Source organism: Octopus sinensis, linkage group LG19, assembly GCF_006345805.1.
Source record: "Octopus sinensis linkage group LG19, ASM634580v1, whole genome shotgun sequence".
NCBI classification, from domain to species: Eukaryota; Metazoa; Mollusca; class Cephalopoda; order Octopoda; family Octopodidae; genus Octopus; species Octopus sinensis.
Window position 1 is genome coordinate 51,062,328 of NC_043015.1, and position 27,326 is coordinate 51,089,653.

A 27,326-nucleotide genomic window follows, 5' to 3' on the forward strand; every position below is an offset into this window, starting at 1 on the left:
CTCTTATCAAGATAAACAGTGCATGACCTTGCAAGTGGGGCCCTATTAGAATTTTCTTCAGGTTGAGTAGCTCATCCTGCTCAAAAGGTCCCTGAATAAGGGTTATTCAAAGATGATAAAATGAAATAACCAAGTTTCCAGAGGTGAATTATTCAAACCCCAAATAATTCTTCTCAACACATGACTATGATGCTCCCCAACTATTTCTTCTCGTGGTCAGAGATGCATATATCGCCAGCCACTAAGAGACATGGTCAACTGGTTAAGGTCAAGCAACTGTAAAGCAAATTTGTGGTATTGAGCAGAATATTTGCTGTAGCCTGTCTTTTATACCAAGACAAAACAATGTATATGATAACACTTCCAATCAGTTAAGATCAGAAGCCACAAGAGCCACTGCCTGGTACTGCATCAGGGCATTTATCATTATTATTATTATTATTATTATTATTATTGAGTGAGAGATCAGTGCATGCCATCAGAGTGACACTGGGGTAAAATATATGAAGCCCAGTATATCCATCATGACTACCCGTCTGATAAGGGTACACCAGGTACATGCATCACAACCATATGTGCACGACATGGTGATCTCATATCAAGATAAACAGCACATAACCTTGCAGGTGGGGCTCAGTTAGAATTTTCTTCAGGTTGAGTAGCCCATCCTGCTCAAAAGGTCCCCGAATAAGGATTGTTTAAGAATGTTGAACGAACCACCCATGTTTCCTAAGGGTGAATTATCCAACCTCCAAGAATTCCTTTCAACACACGGCTATGATGCTCCCCCACTACTTCTGCTCGTAATCAGAGATGCACATATCATCAGCCACTAAGGGATGTGCTCAACTGGTTAAGGTCAGACAACTGACAAGAAAATCTGTGGTATTAAGCAGAATATTTGCTGTAGCCCATTATAATTATTATTATCATTGAGTGAGAGAACAGTGCATGCCATTAAAGTGACACTGGGGTACAAATATATGAAGCCCATATGAACCTGTCATAACTATCTGTCTAATAAAAGTACACCAGGCACATGTTGCCTCCTCCTCCTCCTCCTCCCACCACCACACTGAGTAACATGCTTAGTGGCATTTCATCTGCCTTTATATTTCTGAGTTCAAATTCTGGTGAGGTTGACTTTGCCTTTCATCCCTTTCAGGATTAATAAAAAAAGGTACCAGTTGAACACTGGGGATCGATGTAATCAACTTATACCCCTCCCCCAAAATTGCTGGCCTTGTGCCAAAATTTGAAACCAATATTATCATTATCATTACAGTTCAGTTTTTATGATATTCGGGTGTGTGTATAAATATGTTCTTGTACATATGCATTTATACACACATATATATAAATATGTATATCTGCACATATATATGTACACATACGCACACACATGCAAACACACACACAACAGAAAAACAAAAAAAACCCTAGCTGGAAATTAATTAAATATAGCCTAGTGACACCTGGTGGTAAAAGTAATATTGGAACTAGGTTCTTTTATATTTCCTGCTATGAGAATGGTATTATGATTCCAGTATTTGTTTCCTATGGACTTGAGTGTGCATGTAGACACACACACATACACACACACACACACACACACATATATATATATATATATATATATATATATATATATACCACACATACACACACACATCTAAATATACATACACATACACACATATATATATACACATATACACACACACATACATATACACGTATACATACACACATGTATATCTAAAATATATATATATACCCATACATACACACACATCTATATATACATACACATTCACACACATACATATATATATACACATATATACACACATGCACATACAAATACATACATACCCACATATATACATATACACACACATGTATATTTAAAAATATATATATAGATAGATAGATAGATGTACACACATACGCAGACACACACATATAAACACACATACACACACATACATATAAACATGTACACACACACGTATATATGTGTGTGTGTGTGTGTGTATATATATGTAGATAGATTGATAGATGTACACACACACATACACACACATACATGTATGTGTTTAAAGAGAAGGTGCAGGATGTGGTTGTGTCTATGTATGTGCAGTGACAAACACAGCTCACACCTTCAGTGTTTGTCATTCCACATGTGGTGACAGAAAGAACTATGGGTACTACTACTACTGCTACTACTACTACAGCTACTTCTGCTGCCGCTGCTTTTGCTAATGCCATGTATATTAATCCATTTGCATCTGGTTAAAAGACTAATTACTCTAATGGCCACTATCTTCTGATTTTTAGTTCCTTGAGGTTTTCAGTTTTTGTGGTTCTCTCTTTGCGTTTCATGTAATTTTTTTTTCTTCTTTCCATGGTTTTTGTAGCTCAAAGAAACATGTTGCTTCATTGTCTTTTGAAGTTCTGCCGGGGACACTTTCACTGCTGTTGTTTTTTTTTTTTCTTTTTCGTGTTTTTTTATTCCTTAATTCCAGCAAAAAAAAAAAAAAACCCACCGTAATATCAACCCTTCTTCATTCCATTCCTTGCTTATGTGTTTGTGTTTTTGTTGCTATTGCTGTTGCTGTTGTTGTTGTCGTTGATGTTGTGGTTATCTGCAGGTGGGCAAGTTCACTAGATGGCAGCTGCGGTATTTGAAACAGCTTTCTTTTAGTTTGCAACTGTAGATAGGTGTGATATGGAGGGTTGGTTGGGTGGGGTGGGGGTGGGGGTGGGGGGGGGGGGGTGCAGGTTATGCACTCTGGCTGTCAAGTTGGTCGGTGGGTTGGTCGGTTGTGCTCGCTGTGTGTGGCTGGCGGTGAGCTGAATGCCTCATGTTCTGTGTTTCTTTCAGATCTCTTTAGCTGCACCGATACTTATCAGTATTGGGGGTTTGTATGTATGTATGTGTGTGTGTGTGTGTGCTTGTATATGTGCATGTATGCATATGTGTGTGTGTTTGTATATTTATATATGTATGAATATATATATATGTGTGTGTGTGTGTGTGTGTGTGTGTATGAATATGCGTGTGTGTGTATGTATTTGTATGCTTGTTTATGTGTGTGTGTGTGTTTGTATGCATATGTGTGTGTGTTTGTATATATATATATATATGTGTGGTGTGTGTGTGTGTGTGTATGAATATGCGTGTGTGTGTATGTATTTGTATGCTTGTTTATGTGTGTGCTTGTATATGTGCATGTATGCATATGTGTGTGTGTTTGTATATATATATATATATATAAATATATGTGTGTGTGTTGTGTATGAATATGCGTGTGTGTGTATGTATTTGTATGCTTGTTTATGTGTGTGTGTGTTTGTATGCATATGTGTGTGTCTTTGTGTGAGTGCTTGTTTATGTGTATGTGTGTTTGTATGCGTGTGTGTGTGTGTGTGTTTGTGTGTGTGCTTGTATATGTGTGTTTGTATGCATATGTGTGTTTGTATATATATATATATATATGTATGAATATATATGTATGTGTGTGTGTTTGTATGCATATGTGTGTGTGTTTGTATATATTATTTATATATGTATGAATATATATGTGTATGTGTGCTTGGATATGTGTATGTGTGTTTGTATGCATGTGTGTGTGTTTGTGTATGTGTGCTTGTATATGTATGTGTGTTTGTATGTGTATGTGTCTGTGTTTGTATATTTATATATGTATATTGTGTGTATGCTTGTATATGTGTATGTGTTTGTATATATATATGTATGTATATACTTAGATATGTGTGTGTATGTGTTTGTAATATACATGCATGCACACACACACACATACACACACACACACATACACACACACACACACACACACATAATGCAGGTTTTGCTTTTGGCAGGTTTTGTCATCCAGCATGAGTTCTTTGTGAAGTGGGGTGGGGGGGAAGGGCACTTTACTCTTCTCTCTCTTCTTTTTCGTTATCTTTCTTTTCCTTCTTGCTTTCCTTCCTTTTTCTCTTTTTCGATTCTTTGTTTTTGGGGGAGATGGAGTTGATTAAAAGGAAAAGAAACAACAACAACAACAGCAACAACAACAACACACCATAAAATTTGGTAATGTTTGTCTCCTGTTTTATGTTTCATTACGTGAGTGTTTGTTACTTGTTGGTGGGGGAATCACATCTGGAACGCTTGATAGGAGGTTGGGCTATCGCACAAAGCATCGAGGGTTCGGTTCTTGTCCGGAAATTGCCACACTAAATGCATGTTTCAAGGGACTTTTGGGAATATCATACAGGATGAATGAAAACGAGGTTGATGGCATACCACCCACACACCCATCCCCACATCTTCACACCTACACATACATATACGCAACGTCCAGACCACCAGCCCTCTTTCACATACACATACATACTCTCTTATACACACACTCACCTTTGTGTTGGGGGCACCTTTTTATTGGGGGTCATCGTTACCTTGTTATGTCCCCTACTTTCCTCCTCGTGTTTGACCTTTCTGTCCGGCACTAGTCGCCATGATAGATCGTTAGCCACTACATACATTTTTTTTCTCTCCTTGTTTTTTCTGTGTCCCTTTCTGTAGAAGAGCGTAGGCTCGAAACGTAAAAGACCTTTTCTATTCCTGAGCATTATACTAATACATCTATTTGTTTTATACACCACCTGTCTTTGTCTTTTGTTTTTTTCGTAAACTCTCCCTTTATATATATACACACACACATATATATATATATATATATATATATATATATATATATATATATATATATATATGCATTAAGCATGTGTATGAGTTTGTGTATGTGAGTGTGTAAATATATCAGAAGGATGTGTTATAATACTATTCCACATATACAAAGACAGCCATACCAACAATCCAACATACCTCCATCATCAGCTGCCCCACAGATATCATTATGGCTTTGACACCTGGGCAGTACCATTGAATCTGGCAGTGTCAACAGCATTAAAATAAGTGTTGTCTGGGAACAAACAAACCAAAGAAAACACAACTTTCAAATACATTTACCCTATGTACAATCATATCGATAAATAAATTCAATAAGTAAATCAATAACCAACTCCTAAATATGTAACTAAACAGTGACCAAACCTTTAAGTCATACATTTTATTCTCTACAGTGTTCCATAGTAGAATATGTACACATATTATATTCAATGTGTCATCATTATCATCATGTATATATGTGTAAATACCCCCTCCCCATATATATAGTGAAGGTGCATGGCTCAGTGGTTAGAGTGTCGAGCTTACAATCATATGGTTGTGGGTTCAATTTCTGGACCGGGCTGCGTGTTGTAATCTTGAGCAAGACACTTTATTTCACGTTGCTCCAGTTCACTCATCTGTAGAAATGAGTTGCGACGTCACTGGTGCCAAGATGTATCGGCCCCTTTGCCTTTCCCTTGGATAACATCGGTGGCATGGAGAGGGGAAGATGGTATGCATGGATGACTGCTTGTCTCCCATAAACAACCTTGCCTGGACTTGTACCTGAGAGGGTAACTTTCTAGGTGCAATCCCACGGTCAGTCATCATATATCAATCTCAGCTCATCATATATATATATATATGTATATGTATGTGTGTATATGTGTGTGTGTGTGTGTGTGTTTTTATATATATATATATATAAAAATATATATATATACGTGTGAATGTATATATGTGTATGTATATATATATGTGTGTGTGCATGTATATATATATATATATATGCACATACAAATGTGTGCATATATATATGAATATGTGTATATGCATATATGTATGCATATAGATGCATATGTGTGTATGTGTATATACAAACATTGTGTGCACATAATAAACATCTATGTATATACACATATATATTTATATATGTATATATATATATATATGCATATATCTCTGTGTGTCTGTTTATGTTTCTTTTTGTTGGTGTGTTTGTTGAAATTATAAGTTGGTAATATTTACAAAAAGATTTAAATAAACACTACAGGATATTGTTATATCTTGCTATCTGCTGGTTGCTATTGGCAACTGTTGCTGGAGAAATTCTTACTCTCACGAAGCAAGAAGAAATGAAAATGATAACGAACACGAATATTTGTATGACTCTCAAGGGGCCCTCTGTTTTTATTTTATTTTATTCAATTTCATTTTATTTTATTTTGTCTCTTTTGAGGAAGCATTGTTATCCATTTGTGAGGAAGTGCTTCTGTTTTTGATTTTGAGATACACAAGTAGGTATTTGGTGAATGGTTTTATGGAAATGAAGATGGTAGTACAGGTTGTTTGTTCGTTGTCCAACTTGTTTGTTGGATGGAAGAAAACGATTTGACATTGTTGTCATTATCCTTATTGTCGTCGTCGTCATCATCCTCATCATCATTGTAGTCATTGTCATTGTCATCACTTTCATCATCATCATCATCATCCACATCTTCGTTGTCATCATTATCCACTTCTCTATCATCATTGTCATCATCATCTTAATCGTCATCATCATCTTTGTGTCATCGTTCTCATTATCATTCTCATCATTATCCACTACATCATTATTGTCATTATCATCTTAATCGTCATCATCATTGTCACCATCATTTTCATCTTCATCCTCATCTGCTTCTTCCTCATCATTATCATCAACTTAATCATCATCGTAACCTTTGTCTTATCTATCATCCTCATTATCATCATAATTGTCAATGAGGTAATGTTCACTTTCCATGCTCTTATGCATTGGATGAAATTCACTGAGGCAGACTTTCTATGGCTGGATGCCCTTCCTGTTGACAACCCTCACGTTCCAAGTAAGCCAATATTTCCCTACGACCAGACATGTTTTCATGGAAGATTGGAAATGAATAGCACTGCTTGTATGACGGGGTTCCTTGCTTACAACTATCATGCAATGTCAAGAAAAAAATACACGCACACACTCACATAAACACACACACACACACATGCACTGTGTTTCAGATTCACTCACAAAGGTTTGATTGGCATAGGGCTAAAAATAGAAGACACTTGCCCAAGGTGCTGTGCAGTAGGACTGAACTTGAAACTCTATGGCTGGCACGTGAACTTCTTCACTGTACAGCCATGTCCTTTGTCTTTGTGATTTTTTCCTCAATAATCATGAGACAGCATTTCATTTTCAGGAGAATTGTGGGTTTTCTATGTGGTCACTTGGTCTGCAAGTAACACAAATGGAATCTCACTCAAATCAGAACCTGTTGACATAAATGCAGGAAAATACAATATGAGGGTGCTTGGTTTAGTGGTTAGGGTGTTTGGCTTGCAATCATAAGGTTGTGAGTTCGATTCCCAGTGGCACATTGCGTCCTTTAGGAAGACACTTTTTTTTGTTGCTCCAGTTCACTCAGCTGGCAAAAATGAGTTGTACATGCAATTCAATGGGCCAGCCTTATCACATTCCATGTTATGTTGAATTTCCCTGAGGACTACATTAAGGGTACATGTGTTTGTGGAGTTCTCAGCCACTTCATCATCATCATCACCACCACCACCACCGCCATCATCATCATCATCATCATCATTGTTGTTTAACCTCTGCTTTCCATGCTGGCATGGGTTGGATGGTTTGCACCAGGTACCAATCTGATCTAGCAAAGGATGCCTGTCCTAACGCCAACCACTCTGAGAGTGTAGTGGGTTCTTTTATGTGCCACTGGCACGAAGGCTAGTCAGGCGGTACTGGCAATGACCACATTTAAATGGTGTTTTTCACGTGCCACCTGCACAGGAGCCAGCCTGGCGGCACTGGCATAGACCACACTCGAATGTTGTTTTCATGTACCACTGGCACAGGTTCCAGTAGGGCGATGGTGACAATGATCACATCACACTCAAATAATACTTTTTACATACCGGCATGAGAGCCAGTCAGTGACCATGGCAATGATCATGCTTGGGTGGTACTTTTAATGTTCCACTGACACGGGTGCCAATCAGGTGGTACTGTATTCGGCCACATCAGCGATTTTGATTTTGATTTCACTTGTTCAACAGGTCTTTACAAGCAAAGTTTACTGTCCAATGATTGAAGACTACTCATAAGTGAGCTGGTTATACACCAGTCATAGGGCATGGGTTATGGTCTCACTTGGCTTGCCAGGTTTGCGTGTTAATTTTATGAGCAGGCTGTTCCATTGATCGGATTAACCGGAACACTTAGCACCAGAACTGATGGAGTGCCCAACCACTTTGGGTAATATAGTATAAACATACCATGTGGTCATACCTGGAATATCTATGATCATGTATGAGCATAAGTGTTTGATTTGAGCGTGCCTGCATAGAAATATACAAAATACCATTTAGACTGTAATTGCAATAGAAACCTATATGTAGGCTCAGATGTGGAAGTGTGGTTGAGAAGTTTGCCTCTCAGCCACATGTTTGCAGGTTCAATCCTGCTGTGTGACACAAATTTCCATTAGATAAGAGGCCATTCATGTCACAGGTATAAGATGCCATTCGTGTTGCAAATATAATCTGATTCCATAATCTTGCATAGAATTAAGTGTACCGCCTGGACCCACAAGGAAATGCCTGCAATGAAATTGAACTTAAAGATCTTTCGATTGGCCAATATTTTATTCATTTGGCCATTTGTCACTTTTATAATATAGCGCAAAATAACTCTGATGTCTTTTTCTTTTGTTCATTGTTTTTTTTTTCCTTAAATCTCAATCAAGTTAACTAAACTGATGCAAGTCGAGTGATGTGTCTTGTTTAAGAGCAGAATAGACAATGCTGATAAATTTCAATGTTGTTGTTTGTCTGTTTGAAGCGGTGCTATTAGTGGGTTATTCGTAATGGTTATGTGGTGTAAGAAGACACCGAATTTTTGCACTTGCAACAACGCTAACTAGGAAAATGAAAAGAACATAAATATCATTTATGAGAGTCGAAGCTACGATGTATTATTACATTACGGTTATTTGATGAAAGTCATTATCACATAGCTTGATAAAAGAATAAATAAATAAATAAATGAATAAATAAATAAACAAATACATTGACAGAAAAAAGGAAAAAAATAGAAAAGAAATTATATATAGATGTATAAAAATAAAAAGTACCTTCAACAAAATAGGAGAGAAATATCGAATATCAGATATTTGATATAAACACCTCTCTGAGGAAATTAGTTTAAAAAAATAATAATAATAATAACCGAGTAATTATTTATGAAGTATATATGATAATGTTGTTATGTTTTCTTGTTATTGTTTTTTTCTTCTAATTTTATTTTTATATTACAGTTAAGGTAATAAAATAAATCCTTTTTTTTTGTTTTTTTTGTTTTATACATTCCTCTTCCCGTTCCACGCACCTTGTTCGTTGTTCTTCTTTAAAACTGATACAAATTACAAATACATCACTCGCAGGCATTTGCTGTTAGGTGTCATCCTAACATTTACGTCAAATTACCGTCTTTTTTTTTTTGTTTTTTTTTTCTTTTCCATTCTGCCGTTCAGAGTTCGAATCATACCGTGGTCGTCGACTTTTGCCTTTCATTGTTCCTCACCATCATCATTACCATTTTGTCATTGTCATCAAGCAACCCTAACCTACCACCACCACCACCACCACTTACACTGTCAATGCCACAGATTCTGTTTCACCTCCACCACCATTGCAAGAATCCTCGTCGTCACCACCGCCATCACCACTACGGCCTGTATTACCACTCTTATCAATCTACCACGATGCCATAAAGCATACCCTGCCATCACCATCATTATTATCATCATCATTATCGTCACCTTCATCATCATCACCATTATCACCATCATCATCATCGTCATTGCCATCACCATTATCACCATCATCATCCTCACTACCATCATCATCACCATCATTGTCATCATCATCATCGTCATATGAGTGGTGTCATTTGTTTCTGGTCTTCTGTGGAAAAAACACCTCTGACTCTTGGGGGGGGGGTATTACCTTGCTTGGAAACAGGTGAGGACTGGTGACAGGAAGGGCTTCCGGCTGTAGAAAATCTGCCTCAACAAATCACACCTGACCATTGTGCATGTACATTGGGTTCAAATTTTGGCACAAGGCCAGTAATTTCAGTGGAGGGGGTAAGTCGATTACATTGACCCTAGTTTCCTACTGGTATATATTTTATTCTTTTCTTTTCTAGGCACAAGACCCAAAATTTTTGGGGAGAGGGCCAGTTGATTAGATCAACCCCAGTACACAACTGGTACTTAATTACTGAAAGAATGACTAAAAGAATGAAAGGCAAAGTTGACCTCGGCAGATTTTGAACTCAGAACATAAAGACAGATGAAATACCACTAAGCATTTCGCCCAGGATGCTAATGTTTCTGCCAGCTCACCATCTTTAAATGATTTCAAATTTTTGCCACAAGGGCAGCTTGGGGGAGGGGATTAAGTTGATTACATTGGCCCCAGTGTGTGACTGGTATTTATCTAATCTATGGTGGCAAGCTGGCAGAAACGTTAACATGCCGGGCGAAATGCTTAGTGGTATTTCGTCTGCTGTTATGTTGTGAGTTCAAATTCCGCCGAGGTTGACTTTTCCTTTCATTTTTTCGGGGTCGATAAATTAAGTACCAGTTACGCACTGGGGTCGATGTAATCGACTTAATACCTATGTCTGTCCTTGTTTGTCCCCTCTATGTTTAGCCCCTTGTGGTTAATAAAGAAATAGGTATTTATCTAATCGACTCTAAAAGAATGAAAGGCAAAGTCGACCTTGGGGGAATTTGAACTCAGAATGTGAAGAAAGATGAAATACTGCTTAGCATTTTGCCCAGGATGCTAACGATTCTGCCAGCTTGCCGCCTGGTATTTAGTTTATTGGCCCTAAAAGGATGAAAGGCCAAATCGACTGCAGATAAGTGAACATTAAACGATGATGGTTCCATGCTGGTGTTGGTTGGATGGTTTAACAAGGTCTGACAAACCAGATAACTGTCAAAAAGGATTGTTACTCGATGCACCGGTGTACACAAGTGTACACAAGCACAGAGGCACCGTACATATTTTCCAATGCTATATTCTACAACATTCCAGAAAGCTATTGCTTTTTGTTGTTATTATTTAGGCCCATCTCAAAGTTGTTTCAGTAGACCTCGGATCAAAGCTGTTCCAGCTATGACCATCCCACCTATTCTACTTGTTTTTGTCCTCAACACACGGTAGGTTTTCCTGGTCACTACTGCCTTTCAAATTTAAATCTCATCTTTTTGGCTAAGATCCAAAGTGTGGTATCTGTTCTTATCAGCTTGATATCTGATATGTTCCCTATTTGGGGCCATTGATATTAAACTGATTTTGGAATGAGGCAAAGAGTTAAGGGCCTGCTCCGCCTTCAATATCTGCTCTGGCATGGTTTCTGCAACTGGGTACCCTTCTGAGTGCCAGCCATTCTACAGAGAGTACTAGGTACTTTGTTTTTTTGTTCTGTGTCACTGACATCAATGAAGTCGTAAAGTTATTCACAAGACAAAACCCTTTAACAGAGTAAGTGATGTAGTATTGAGGAATTTGGCCTTTTACCAGGCACCGGTGCCAGAGAGAATGAATGTAGAAGCAAGAACATTCTAATAATGCAACAATAACGGGCTGTGTGGTAAGTAGCTTGCTTACCAACCACATGGTTCCAAGTTCAGTTCCACTCCATGGCACTTTAGGAAAGTGTCTTCTACTATAGCCTCGGCCCAACCAATGCCTTGTGAGTAGATTTGGTAGGCGGAAACTGAAAGAAGCCAAAAAGCACCATCTGAACATGGCCAATACCAGCACCGCTTCAACTGGCTTCTGTGTCGGTGGTACGTAAAAAAGCACCCACTACACTCTCAGAGTGGTTGGCGTTTGGAAAGGCATCCAGCTATAGAAAACTACCAGATCAGGCTAGAGCCTGGTGAAGCCTCCTGGCTTCCCAGACAGCAGTCGAACCGTTCAACCCATGCTAGCATGCAAAACAGACGTTAAACGATGATGGTGATGAGGATGTGTGTGTGTGTGTTTGAACCCCCTTCATCACTTGACAACCGATGTTGTGTTTGTGTTCCCGTAACTTAGCGGTTCGGCAGATGAGCCCAATAAAATATGTACTGGGCTTCCAAAGAATAAGTCCTGGGGGGTCGATTTGTTCGACTGAAGGCAGTGCTCCAGCATGGCCGCAGTCGAATGACTGAAACAAATGAAAGAGTAAAACTGGAGAGAAAAATGTGACCCAGTTTTCAGATTCTTAGACAAGAAACAGGAAAATAACTGGAAGACATCTAGAAATTAACAATTGTTCCTGATAATGAAAATCAATATTTTGGTCTTTTCTATAACCTGTTTGATTCGTCAATAATTTAATATGCAGACACGTATGTTTCCTTTATATTATCAAGCTGCTCTTTTACTGGTTCGTCTACATCTTCAAGGGTTTTGCGTTGATCATATATTGGCCCCAATACTTATTTCAGTCTGCAACTTATTTTGTATTGATCTCTTATTGATTGATTTTTTTTTTCCTTCCCATTTTGTCAAAAAGGATTGTTACTCAATGCACCGGTGTACACAAGTGTACACAAGCACAGAGGCACCGTACATATTTTCCAATGCTATATTCTACAACGTTCCAGAAAGCTATTGCTTTTTGTTGTCATTATTTAGGCCCATCTCAAAGTTGTTCCAGTAGACCTCGGATCAAAGCTGTTCCAGCTATGACCATCCCACCTATTCTACTTATAGTTGTCCTCAACACACGGTAGGTTTTCCTGGTCACTACTGCCTTTCACATTTAAATCTCTCATCTTTTTTGCTAAGATCCAAAGCATGGTATCTGTTCTTATCAGCTTGATATCTGAAATGGTCCCTATTTGGGGCCATTGATATTAAACTGATTTTGGAATGAGGCAAAGAGTTAAGGGCCTGCACCGCCTTTGCTACGGGTTGGCCTGGTATTGCAGTACTTCTGGGATTCAGCCCTTCTACCGTCCAACCCATGCCAGCATGGACAACGAACATTAAATGATGATGATGATGATGTTCCAATCATTGAACTGTGGCCATGCTGGGGCACTGCCTTGAAGGGTTTAGTCAAACAGATCAACATCAATACTTACAGGTTGTTTCTTGTCCTTTTAAGTTTGGCACTTACTCTATCAGTCACTTTTGCTGAACAGCTAGGTTATAGGAATATAAACTAACCAACATTAGTTATCATGCAATGGGGGGGCACAAACAACATAGATGCTGTGTGGTAAGTAGTTTGCTTCCCAACCAAATGGTTCTGGGTTCAGTCCCACTGCGTGGCACCTTGAACAAATGTCTTCCACTGTAACCCATGGCTGATCAAAGCCTCGTGAGTGGATTTGGTTGATGGAAACTGAAAAAAACCTGTCATATGTGTGTGTGTGTCTTTGTGTCTGTGTTGGCATGTTTATGTCCCTGTAACTTAGTGGTTCAGCAAAAAGAACTGACAAAATAATTGTCAAGCTTTAAAAAAGAAAAAAAAAAGTCCTGGGGTCAATTTGTTCAGCTAAAATTTTTCAAGGTAGTACCCCAGCATGGCCACAGTCTAATGACTTAAGTAAAAGAATGAAAGAATATGAAGGGATTCTTTTCAGGTTCTGTCTACCCAAACCACCTCAAGGATTTATTTGGCCGAGGGTGGCAGGGGTCTGTGGATGTGTGGGGGTGGTGGTCTGTAGTAAAAGACACTTGTGCAAGGTGATGCCGAGAAGGCAACTGTCTTCTAGATGCAAACACCCCAATATATATTTCTTTATTGCCCACAAGGGGCTAAACATAGAGGCGACAAACAAGGACAGACAAAGGGATTAAGTCGATTACATCAACCCCAGTGCATAACTGGTACTTTATTTATCGACCCTGAAAGGATGAAAGGCAAAGTTGACCTCGGTGAAATTTGAACTCAGAACGTAATGGCAGACGAAATGCCACTCAGCATTTCGCCCGGCGTGCTAACAGTTCTGCCGGCTCACCTCCCAATATAGGTTTATCTAAGTTCCTATAATTTCATACTGTTATGTCTTTCAGCCATATTGATACTAGTCCACCAAAGCCATACACCACCAATGTTCTTTGTTACAAACTTCTGGATTTACAGTGATCCGGATTAAAACCTTCTCTTTTACTCTTTTCAGACATTTGACTGTGGCCATGCTGGAGCATCGCTTTAGTTGAGCAAATCGACCTCAGGACTTATTCTTTGTAAGCCTAGTACTTATTCTATTGGTCTCTTTTGCCGAACCACTAAGTAACGGGGACGTAAACACACCAGCATCGGTTGTCAAGCAATGTTGGGGGGACAAACACAGACACACAAACATATACACACATATACACACATATATATATATATATATACATATATACGATGGGGTTCTTTCAGTTTCTGTCTATCAAATCCACTCACAAGGCTTTGGTTGGCCCGAGGCTATAGTAGAAGACACTTGCCCAAGGTGCCACACAGTGGGACTGAACCCGGAACCACGTGGTTCGTAAGCAAGCTACTTACCACACAGCTCATAAAATTTCATGTTAATTTGCGTTCCAAAATCTGTTACTTTAATTAGTTCTTCATCATTTTCTAAATGAATTGAAACAAAGAACTGTGTCTCTCTCTCTCTCTGTCTCCCCGTCTCTCTTCTAATATTTCTTTGTGCTTATCCTTTTCTTTCTTGATGCTCTCTATTTCCCTTTCCTCTACATCTCTTGCTCTACGCATACACACACACACACATGACCCCCTCCTCCTGCTCCTCTTCCCGATAGTTTATATGAAAGAATAGTTGGAGGTGAAAAATCAGCCAGAATTCAAAATGGCTTTTCACGATAGCTAAGTGGAATATTGAAACAGTAATAAGCCATGATATGGCAGGTAAATCTCAAAGATGTGCTACATTTGTAGAAATGGAGCTTGAAAGATACTGTGTTGATATGGCAGCCCTGCAGGAAAACATGATTCTCTAACTGAGAAAGTCTCACATTTTGGAATGGAAAGACCAATTTACTAATTCTTGTGGTGATTATAAGCCAAATGTACTGAAAGTATAAATGGTGAATATTCCTTTGTGTATCTTATGTATGACCTTTAGCATTTTTACACACAGCTAGTCCGTCATCTCTGTAAAAGCCGAAGTCTCTAGCAATAAATATCTTACTTAAAGTATTCAAGATGTGTGTAATTCTTTAAGTTTGCACACCCATACACACACAGACACACACATACACACACACACACACACACAAACACACATACACACACAGAGTGATATGAGGTTAAAGTGTCAATAGATGTAGAGAACAAGAGAAAGAGAGATGGTGGTTGTTACAGAAGGCGGGATCTTGTGGGGCAGTCTGAGAATGGGGCTGACACCATAGCACTAGTTGTAAGAGGAATGCATCGAAGTAGACTCTATGGAATGTGATGGTGGTTTGTACCTGTTAGGATAATACAACTTTTTGGGGTATCTTAGAAATTTTTGGGAATAATTTAATTAAAATCAATTCTTTAGAGGTAATTAATTAGGAAGACACATGGTTTTTCCAGGTTCCATAGGAATTTACTTAAAAACAAGATCTGCTTTGTCTTGGAGGAACAATTTAACTAAAAACACAATTAAGAATTAATCAATTAGAACACCTGGTTTTCTTGAGATACATAGAAATTAAGTAAAGAAAAAGCACAAACAAGCACAGCATTGACTTATGGGAATAATTTGACTAAAAACAATTTGTAAGAAGTAACAAATTAATTAATAGATTCTAATTGGTGGTGGTGGGAAACAAACAGAACAAAGTAGGGTTGCTTTTGCTGTAGATTAGTAAGGGTAAGGCACGTGTTCCTTTGTTGATAACACAAATATAAGGGATAGCAGGGGAGAGAGAAAATAAAGGACCAAGAGATAGATAGAAGGATAGCAGGGGAGAGAGAAAATAAAGGACCAAGAGATAGATAGAAGGGTAAGTAGACAGATAGATAGATAAAAAGATAAGTAGACAGACTGACTGACAGACAGACAGACAGACAGACAGATAGATAGATAGATAGACAGACAGATAGATAGATAGGCGGACAAATAGATAGATAAATATATATAGATAAATAAATAGATAGATAGATAGATAAGTAGATAGACGGACAGACAGATGGATATAAATATAGATAGATAAATAAATAGATAGATAGATAGATAAGTAGATAGATAGATAGACAGACAGACAGATAGATAGATAGGCGGACAAATAGATAGATAAATAAAGAGATAGATAGAAGGGTAAGTAGACAGATAGATAGATAGGCGGACAAATAGATAGATAAATAAAGAGATAGATAGAAGGGTAAGTAGACAGATAGATAGATAGGCGGACAAATAGATAGATAAATAAAGAGATAGATAGATAGACAGACAGACAGATAGATGGACAGATAGGCAGGCAGACAGGCAGGCAGACAGGCAGGCAGACAAACAGGCAGATATACAGGTAAAAAGACAGAGAGACAGACAGGCAGACAGATACATTGATAGATAGAAAGGACATACATATGCTGGAAAAATTACTGTAAAATCCCTGTATTATACATTTTTATGTATAATAAACGTCAATTTTTTAAACCTAAATTCTCTTAAAGACCTGAAATGTTTGTACAACAAATATTGTCACCCAACTACTACAATAATGCATAATGTATTTTAATACAATGCGTGGCACCTTGGACAAGTGTCTTCTACTAATAGCCTCATGCTGACCAAAGCCTTGTGAGTGGATTTGGTAGACAGAAATTGAAAGAATCCCGTCATTTACATGTATATATATATATATATATATATATGTGTGTGTGTCTGTGTTTGTCACCCCAACATCGCTTGACAACCGATGCTGGTGTGCTTGCGTCCCCTGTAACTTAGTGGTTCAGCAGAAGAGACCAGTAGAATAAGTACTAGGCTTACGAAGAATAAGTCCAGGGGTCGATTTGCTCGACTAAAGACGGTGCTCTGGCATGGCCACAGTCAAATGTCTGAAACAAGTAAAAGAGAGTGAAGAGTATATAACCTTTTTTTCTGTGGACACAAGGCCTGAGATTTTGGAGTAAGGGCTTGATGAGTACATCAAGTGTTCAACTTGATGTACACAACTTAAAAGGATATTTGCATAGTATTCAAATAGAAGGGGCATTTTCCTTGTTTCTGCATGTCTCTTCCTCTTTTTTTTACTCTTGTGGGTTCGAGGTTGTTGTGAATTCTTGGCAGGGAAGAGAAAGAATAGTAAAAGAATGCGCGAGTGGTATGATAGTGGTAGGATGTTAAATGGTCAAGTGCCCTGAATGTAACTTGTTGTGGATGGTAGTAGTGATTGAATTCTTGAGGTATCTCTTTTAAATGTATTGTTTTTAATATTTGCGTGGGTGTTATTCTAAGCAGGAGTATCAGTAAAGTAAGGAAGGAGGTGGTGAAGAAGAAGAAGAAAAGGGGTAGGAGAAGAAGAGAAAGAATAATGAAAGAATGCGGGAGTGGTATGATAGTAGTTGGATATTAAATGGTCAAGTGACCTAAAAGTGACTCATAGATTCTAGTAGTGATTGGGACTGTTTTTAATGAATTCTTGGGTATTTCTTTTGAATATCATTTTTAATATTTATGTGTCTGTTATACTAAGGTCATGGTGGATATTTCATTTGTTGTAGATGTGTTCAGAAGGGGTATGTATTTTGTGATAAAGAATGACTCTTTACTAATTTGTTGGCTACAGGTTGTATTGTCCTTAAATTGATAGAGGGGAAAAATTCTGAAGCTTGGATCTTTGTTATTGGTGCAAATGTCGATGAGTTGATTGAATGCTATTTTTCTTTTTTTTTTTAATTTTGATCTAGGATCTGTGCAGAGCCATCCTTTGACATAGACTGTTTTTTGTTTGGCCTATGTATTGCTCTTGACACCCAGAGCAGGTTAGTATGTATATCATGTTCTCCGAAGCACATGTGAAGCTGCTTTTCACTGTGAAACATTGTCCCTATTTGAAGGGGAATTCTGATCCCTCAATTAAATTGACACATATCCCACAGTTGGGTCTTATATCTAATATAATAAATGCAAATGTCAATGTGTCACACTTTTTCAGTTTTACTCCTAGAGGCTGTAGCCCCCAACATATCATACCATTTTGGAATCAGGCCAACTCAGTGAGTAAATTATGAATATTCAGGGCCGAATCTGGACCCACAATCCTGAAATTTTGGATTCCCAAGTTTTCATTGCTGTGATTGTTTACGGAGATTTTCTCACATGATTTTTTGCGATGAACTTTTGTTTTTGTACGATAACAATTTTTATAACTTGGAACTGTATTTTGGTATTAATTGAAATTTATTGTGAAATCCATTGATTATTTTTGGTGATTATTTTTTACATGACTTTTTGTGGCAAATATGATCATCATTGGGATATGACTCTGGAGGAAGTAATTGCAACAAATTCTTCAAAACAAGTTAGAGATCTGTTTACAGATCTTCCCATTCAGGGTCAGTAGCTTAAAAGCTATATACTAGCTTAAAAGCTATATACTAGCTTAAAAGCTATATACTAGCTTAAAAGCCACCTGATAGGTAATCTGTACACCAAAGGGTTAAGGCAGATTTTCTATGGTCAAGTATCTTTCTTTTTGCCAAGCATCATCTTTTCAAGCAAGATAGTATTTCCCTTGGAAACGAATGGCAGTAATCCACTTAATGGCCTCAGGGGAAGGTACAGGCTCTCCCAGGTCATATAGAGAGTGCTGGAGAAGGTTAACATGCATAATACCTGCGCAAGAGCAGACCACCCTTTGAATAGGCCATCGTGATATGCACTCCCTAATTGTAACATTGATTTTGGTGCCAAAAAAAGTATTATATTTTTGTGTTGAATGGTAACCAAGTAAATAAGTGTTTTTGGTGAATGAAAAAAAAATTGAACAGTCTTGACTTAGGGAAATAATTTATCTAAAAACCAATTCTTAAAAAGTAATTAATGACTTTGGTGATGCAAAACAAAAAAAAAAAAGACTATATGGCCATTTCGGTTCCTTAGATATTTCCTGAAAAACAAGATTGGCCTTGACTTAGGGGAACAATTTCACGGCAGACAATTCTTCAGAAGCAATTAATTGGAAGAACTCATGAATGTTTAGAGATGGCAGGTTCCGAAGAAACTGAGAGCAAAACAAGAATGGCTTCGTTTTTGGGAATTTAGGGGACTAAAAACAATTTAATTGAAAACAATTAAGAGGTAATGAATTAATTAATTAATTGCCTCTAATTGGGGGGCAGTGGGGAAAATAAGCTGATGAAAGTGTTGTGTGTGTGTGAGTGTGTGTTGGGAGGGAGTGTTGCTGTAGCATGGTCAGGCCCTGTCTTTCTGAAAGATTGTTGGATTGCTTTGTAAATCTTCACATGATTGTTGTTGGTTTGGCGTTTATTTTTGAAATATGTTCCTCAACAACTGAGCCATTACTGGCTACAGCAAGACCCCCCTCCTCCTCTCTTGCCCCTCCCCTGTCCTTTCCCTCCCCTCTACCCCTCTTCTGCCCCTCCACCCAGTACTTTAAGCAATCAGGTGATTTCATTTCTCTTTCTATATTCATGTGTTTGTGTGTATGTATATATGTATGTTTGCTTATATATATGCATGTATATACGTGCGTGTGTATGCACATATATGTTTATGTGTGTCCCTATATGCAGGTATGTGTATGTATATGTATGTATATACATACATATATATATATATATATATATATATATATATATATATATGCACATGTATATCTGCATATACGTGCTCATGTATGTATATATATATATATATGTATATCTGCAATACGTGCTCATGTATGTATATATATATATATATATGTATATCTGCATATACGTGCTCATGTATATATATATATATATATATATATGTGTGTGTGTGTGTTTGTCTCTTGTCTGTTTGTCTCTCTTAATATATGTTTGTGTGTGTAGCTAATGTATATACATTTATTAGTATGTGTTTACATTTATGTACATGCACGGTTATAAATGTCTGTGTTCGCATACGCATATATTTCTGCATTCTTATAAACGTATGAGTGTGTACATACACACACACATACACACACACATATATATATGTATGTATATGTATATATATACATTCATATATATATATATGTACATATATATATATATATATATATATATATGTATATACATATATATATATATGTATATATATATATGTATGTAAACAATGTATATATATGTGTATATGGATGTATGTGTATATATGTATGTATGTATATATATACATGTGTATATATAAATACATGTGTGTATATATACATGTGTATATATATATATATGTATATATATATATGTATATGTACATATATATGTATGTATATATATATATATATATATGTACATGTATATGTATGTATATATATATATGTATATGTACATGTATATGTATATATATATGTATATGTACATGTATATGTATATATATATATGTATATGTACATGTATATGTATATATATATATGTATATGTACATGTATATGTATATATATATGTATATGTACATGTATATGTATGTATATATATGTATATGTACATGTATATGTATATATATATATGTATATGTACATGTATATATATATATGTATATGTACATGTACATGTATATATATATATGTATATGTACATGTACATGTATATATATATATGTATATGTACATGTATATGTATGTATATATATGTATATGTACATGTATATGTATGTATATATATGCATATATATGTATATGTATATGTAACATGAAGGTAATTCAATATGTATGGCTTTGTGTTAGATGATCAGTAGGATGTGTAAAATCTGCATGTGATGTTTGTTTTAGATGAAATTCTAGACGGGATGACAGCATTTGTTGTTTTATGAACTCTGTTGTTGTTAAAGGCTGCATGCAAGCTTCATATCTCTGCTCCTTGCATGTAATCAGTAACTTTAGAAATGAAGTTTCAGCTCTCCCCATCTCCTATCTCCCTCTTCATCATTTTTTTTTTGTCACTGTCGGTCTGTCTATCTATTTTGCTTTTCCTCTATCTACCTATCTATCCATCTGTCTGTCTGTCTTTTTCTGTAACTATGTATGTATGTATGTATGTATGTATGTATGTATGTATGTATGTATATGTCTGTCTGACTTTATCTATCTATCTATCCATCTATCTATCTCGCTATCTATCTATCTATCTATCTATCTCGCTATCTATCTATCTATCTATCTATCTATCTATCTCGCTATCTATCTATCTATCTCTATCTGCCTGCCTACCTACCTACCTACCTCCCTCCCTATCTATCTACCTACCTACCTTTCTATGTATGTATTGTATGTATCTATCTATCTCTCCATCTCTGTCTGTCTGTCTGTCTCTCTCTCTCTCTATCTATCTACTTACTTGTCTGTCTATCTATCTATCTACCTACCTCCCTACCTCCCTATGTACCTATCTACCTACCTACCTTTCTATCTATCTATCTATCTATCTATCTATCTATCTATCTATCTATCTATCTATCTATCTATCATCTATCTATCTATCTATCTATCTATCTATCTATCTATCTACCTACTTGTCTGTCTTTATCTATCTACCTACCTACCTGTCTGTCTGTCTGTGTAACTATGTATCTCTCTCTCTATTGATCTGTCTGTCTATCTATCTATCTGCCAGCCTCTCTCTCTCTCTCTCTCTCTGTGACAAGTTATGTTGATTTATTGTTATGCAGTGTTAACTAGAAGGAGTTAGTCCTTTGCATAATGGCTATCTTTTTACACGGCACTGTTTGTTGTGCACATCAAAGATTTTGACTCATATGTCGCGACCATAGTTGTGTTGGTATGGCATGTAATATAGGAATGAACAAAGCATGCTAATGGGAGATGGGCGAGGGAAGTTCTCTCTCTCTCTCTGTGGCTGGCAGCAATGCTGGGGGTGGTGGTAGTGGTGGTGGTGTTGGTTTGTTAGAACCTTCTGTGTGAGTGGTAGACCATAGAAGATATGAGATGAGGTGTGTAGATAAAATCTGAAAATACCAGGCTTAGCTCTGTAGATGTAATGGCCTGACCAGGTACTCTTTCAGTTATGACAACTGTTCCAGTTGATTTGAATAATGCAACAGCCTGCTCATGAAATTATCATGCAAGTGGCTGAGTATTTCACAGACATGTGTACCCTTAATGAAGTTCTCAGGTTGGCCCATTTGAATTACAGGTACAACTCATTTTTGCCTGCTGTGTGGACTGGAGCAGCAACGTGAGATAAAATGTCTTGTTCAAGGATATAATGCACCACTGGATATTGAACTCATGGTCTTATGATCATGAGCTGAATGCCCTAACCACTTAGCTATGTGCCTCCACTGATTTGAGGATGCTACATTGAGCTGCATAGAAAGATGTATCACAAATTTGTCCATCTGATGCTAGCGTACATGGAAAAATAGGTGTTAAAACTATGTTGAATAGCAATGAAAATCTCTTTTGGTAGAATGGTTCTATATTCCTGAGAAATTATGTATACTGTACATAATTGGTTATGTTTGAATATAAATACCTTGTGATATTTATATCTGATTTAATCATCCCTCTTTATGTCAGTATCTATTTTCTATATTTGTATTTTACAAGACTGATGAAATAAATAGTGGATAAATTATTGGTGTGAATTTTACTTAAGTCTCTTGAAAGCCATCACACAACATGGTTGCTTTCCAATGATCGAAGCCAGTTAAGAAAAAGTATTGTCTTAAGGCTGAGGATTCATTGGGTTTATTATCTGGTTTTCATAGCATATAAGTAGTTGTGGCTGGTGCTGGTGGCACGTAGTGAAAGCACTGGTGCCAGTGACACATAAAGGACCTGTGTCAGAGACACATAAAGCACTTGTGCCAGTGACACAGAAATCACCTCTGCTGGTGACACATAAAAGGTACCCATTGTTTGTTCCTTCTCAAGCCATACCTGGTTCATAGGGCTTGTTTCCCAGTTTCCTTGGCATATAGGTTCCCCACCTGGACAGGATGCCGGTCTGTCGCAAGTGAGCTGCAAGAGCGAGAGAAACTTATGGCAAAAGAGTCAGCAGTAGTTCGCCGTTACCTTCTGCCGGAGCTGTGTGAAGCTTAGGTGTTCCACTCATAAACACACACATCACCCGGTCAGAGATTTGAACCCGCGATCCCTCGTCTGCAAGTCCGCTGCTCTAACCACTAGGCCATTTGCCTCCACAAAAGGCACCCATTACACTCTGTAAAATAGTTGGTGTTAGGGAGGACATCCAGCTGTAGAAACGATGCCGAATCAGATTGGAACCTGGTGCAGCTCTCTGCCTTCTAACCCTTGCATGGAAAGTGGATGCTAAATGATGGTGATGATGATGAGGGTAAGTGATTGAGATCACAGTACTCCCTCTGAATGGAATGCCAGTCCATCCCAGAGTTACACATTTACAGCTGAGTGGACTGGAGCAAAAGGGACAGAAGTGTTTTGTTCAAGAGCACAACACACTGCCCAGTCCAGGAATCAAAACCAATATCCTGCACTCATGAGTCCAACACCCTGACCACTAGGCCATGTGCCTTCACAAAACCAGTAAAAGTAGTAAAGCTTTTAATCGAAAAGGAGGATGAAATAGTGTTATGACTGCCAGTGATTTTAAGAACTTTATCTCATGCAAATGAAAAAGAGAACAGAAAAATAAATAAGAGTTACCTATGAGTCTGCTCTTCAGTCTTTTATATAAATTCCTCAACATGAGGAATTTGTGTAGGTACAGGAGTGTCTGTGTGGTAAGTAGCTTGCCTACCAACCACATGATTCTAGGATCAGTCTCACTGTGTGGCACCTTGGGCAAGTATCTTCTACTATAGTCTTGGGCCTATCAAAGCCTTGTGAGTGGATTTGGTAGATGGAAACTGAAAGAAGCCCATGGTATATATATATATATATATATATATATATATTTATTATATAGAAGGAGCTTCTACAGGACTAGTACTGTTTCATTCAAGAGAAATCTTCAGGAAGCTTCCTGAAGATTTCTCTTGAATGAAACAGTACTAGTCCTGTAGAAGCTCCTTCTATATAATAAATTAATTTTACTCTGCTATGTATTGAGTACCTTACTTACTGTGGTTAACCCCGGATCAACCCGGGACCTACATATATATATATATATATATATATATTTGTGTGTGTGTGTTTGTGTGTCTGTGTTTGTCCCCCTAACATCGCTTGACAACCGATGCTGGTGTCTTTACGTCTTCGTAACTTAGCGGTCTGGTGAAAGAGATTGATAGAATAAGTACTAGGCTTACAAAGAATAATTCCTGGAGTCAATTTGCTCGAATAAAGATAATGCTCCAGCATGGCTGCAGTCAAACGACTGAATCAAATAAATGGATAAAGAAATACTTAATGCTAGAACTAATTCTCTCCCTTTAAGTTGCACTCTCTAGTGCAGTCATGAAAAATTCTAGATTAACATCCTAAACAGGCATCTTGTGTTCTAACCTTTATCCTTTGTCAGTTATAAGAGCATCATTAAAAAGGCATTTCTTTCCTTGGCTATTGTTGCTGGAAGTCTGATACACATTTTGTTTTATTTTGTTTCAATTTTATTTTGTCACCATAGCATCATAAATGTAGTTTATTTGTAAACTAATTGCTTTAGACATCAGTTTTATACCGCAGAATATCAAATGAGTAATATTCGTTTAGAGGTCCAAACATATTTCTCATGTGTTGTTATGTTAATTGTTGGCGCTTTGCAGAAAATGATGTTTGTTGTAAGAGCTTATCATTTTATTAACAGAAGTTTCTACGTTGGAGGACTCAATCATTCATGCCAGCAGCATCTGTTGCAGCATCCTGCAGTTTCTACGTGTCAGCTTCTTTTTAGATGATAAAGTGTTTTGGTATTACGGGGTTTGTTGTTGTTGGTTTTGTTTTCCTGAAAGGAAATATTTTTTTGAATTAAAAACATATCAAGTCAGATCCTAGCAGACACATTCCAACCGTTTTACGTTGTTGAATGCAAACGTTTATTCATGTGATTTCTATTAAGCCATGTGTCTTTGACTGGTTGAACATTTCCCTGTTAGCAGCTTACACAACAATGGTGTGTTCTGATTTTGGCATGAGGTCAGCAATTTTGAGGGGTGGGGAGTTAGTCATATCATCAGCCTCAGTACATGACTGGTACTTATTTATTTTATTGACCTCTTCCCCCACACTACTAAAATGATGAGCGGAAAAGTTGACCTTAGTGGAATTTGAATTCAGAACTTAGAACCTGAAGAAATACTGTATGACATTTTTGTTCAACTTGGCACCTCCTCCTCCCCCTCCTCCTCCTCTTCTTCCTCTTCCTCCTCCTCTTCCTCTTCTTCTTCCTCTTCTTCTTCCTCCTGTTCTTCTTCTTCTTCCTCCTCTTCCTCCTCCTCTTCCTCCTCTTCTTCCTCCTCCTTTTCCTCTTCTTCCTCCTGTTCTTCTTCTTCCTCCTCTTCCTCCTCCTCCTCTTCCTCCTCTTCTTCTTCCTCTTCCTCCTCTTCTTCTTCCTCCTCCTCCTCCTCCTCTTCTTCTTCCTCTTCCTCCTCTTCTTCTTCCTCCCCTCCCCCTCCCCCTCCACTTCCTCCCCCTCTTCCTCCTCTTCTTCCTCCTCTTCCCCTTCTTCCTCTTCCTCCTCTTCTTCTTCCTCCTCCTCATCCCCCCTGACCCCCTCATTCTCCTCCAACCCACCTCTCCCCTCCTCCTCCTCCATGCCATTGTCATCATCATCATCATCAACAGTATGGGAGCATGTGCCGTAACAGTGGGTCGCTGCATCCACCGTTTGTTGGTGATTTCCTACTCCTGCTGAACGAACCCCTTTGCAACACCCCTACAACCTATGAGCTTGCTTGGTGTTGGTAGCTGTTAGCAATATATATTTCAGAAGCTGTTACTACTACAACTCATTCCCTTAACGACTAATTTATTTGTGTGTAAGTAATTACTACATATCTTGAGCTCAGTTTTCTTCTAGTTTTAGTTTCAGATTAAATTGGTTTCCCCCTTGTGAAATGGCAGATGGTTTAACTCCATATTTCTCAGACTGGTTCTGCTGTAATAGCGTATTTCTGCAGGCATTTTCTAAACAGTTCTGACAAAGAAAAAGGAAATAGAATCGAAATTTCCTTGTTTCGTCATTTTAATTATAATTGTTACCCATTGAAAAACTACAAGATTTCATGCTTTTGTGTTGGAGATTGTAAGATCAATGGTGTTCCGTTGTCGAAGTAAGCAGGTTGAGAAAAAAAATGCTTTCCCTTCGAGGACAGAAAGGTCTCTTTGAGATTAGCGTTCTCTGAATGGTAACTTCAAATTAAAAACTTACTAAGACTTCTGAAAACCAAGTAAGCAGCAGCAGCTTACCTTTGAGACATTATCGTATTATAACCTGCCCTTTTTTTCTTGCTTCTTTTTGTTTTTGTCTTTAAGTTATAGATTTAAAATAATTTTGTTTTATCACCACCACCACCACCACCATCACCGCAACTGCTGCTTCCTCATTCTCCACTGCCTCCTTCTTCTCCACTACTTCCTCATCCTCCACCGCCTCCTGGAAAGCAGACATTAAACAATGATTATACACACACATTCACACATGCATGTACACACACATGCACTCACATATATATGTGTATGTGTGTGTGCATGTATGTATATATGTGTATATATATATATGTATATATATTATATTAAATTAGAGATAAAACCACTATTAGGCAAATCATACAATGAAAAACTTAAGCCAATACATAAGATTAATTAATTTATATCATTTAAATATATATCAAAATTATTAAAAAAGATAATTAATATAACACTACGATTGTTTCATGGCTGTTCAATTCTTAAAATTTTCGAGTTACAGTCATTCTTCAGGTGGTTTAAATATTTAACTTGGCGAGGTTTAATCAATGATCACACACACACATTGATTAAACCTCGCCAAGTTAAATATTTAAACCACCTGAAGAATGACTGTAACTCGAAAACTTTAAGAATTGAACAGCCATGAAACGATCGTAGTGTTATATTAATTATCTTTTTTAATAATTTTGATATATATTTAAATAATATAAATTAATTAATCTTATGTATTGGCTTAAGTTTTTTATTGTATGATTTGCCTAATAGTGGTTTT

General features: G+C 37.4%; 1 protein-coding gene and 2 non-coding genes across 3 annotated transcripts in view; all 3 read left to right on the forward strand.

The window, feature by feature from the left end:
* The window catches only part of LOC115222227 (intraflagellar transport protein 80 homolog), a 522,946-nt gene that overhangs the window by 103,182 nt on the left and 392,438 nt on the right, over positions 1-27,326 (forward strand). The window lies entirely within an intron of this gene.
* On the forward strand, positions 11,258-11,443 carry LOC115222416. The gene has a single exon (XR_003882705.1). It is a non-coding gene; the product is annotated as a U2 spliceosomal RNA (small nuclear RNA).
* Positions 12,829-13,019, forward strand: LOC115222413. Its single transcript, XR_003882703.1, has one exon. It is a non-coding gene; the product is annotated as a U2 spliceosomal RNA (small nuclear RNA).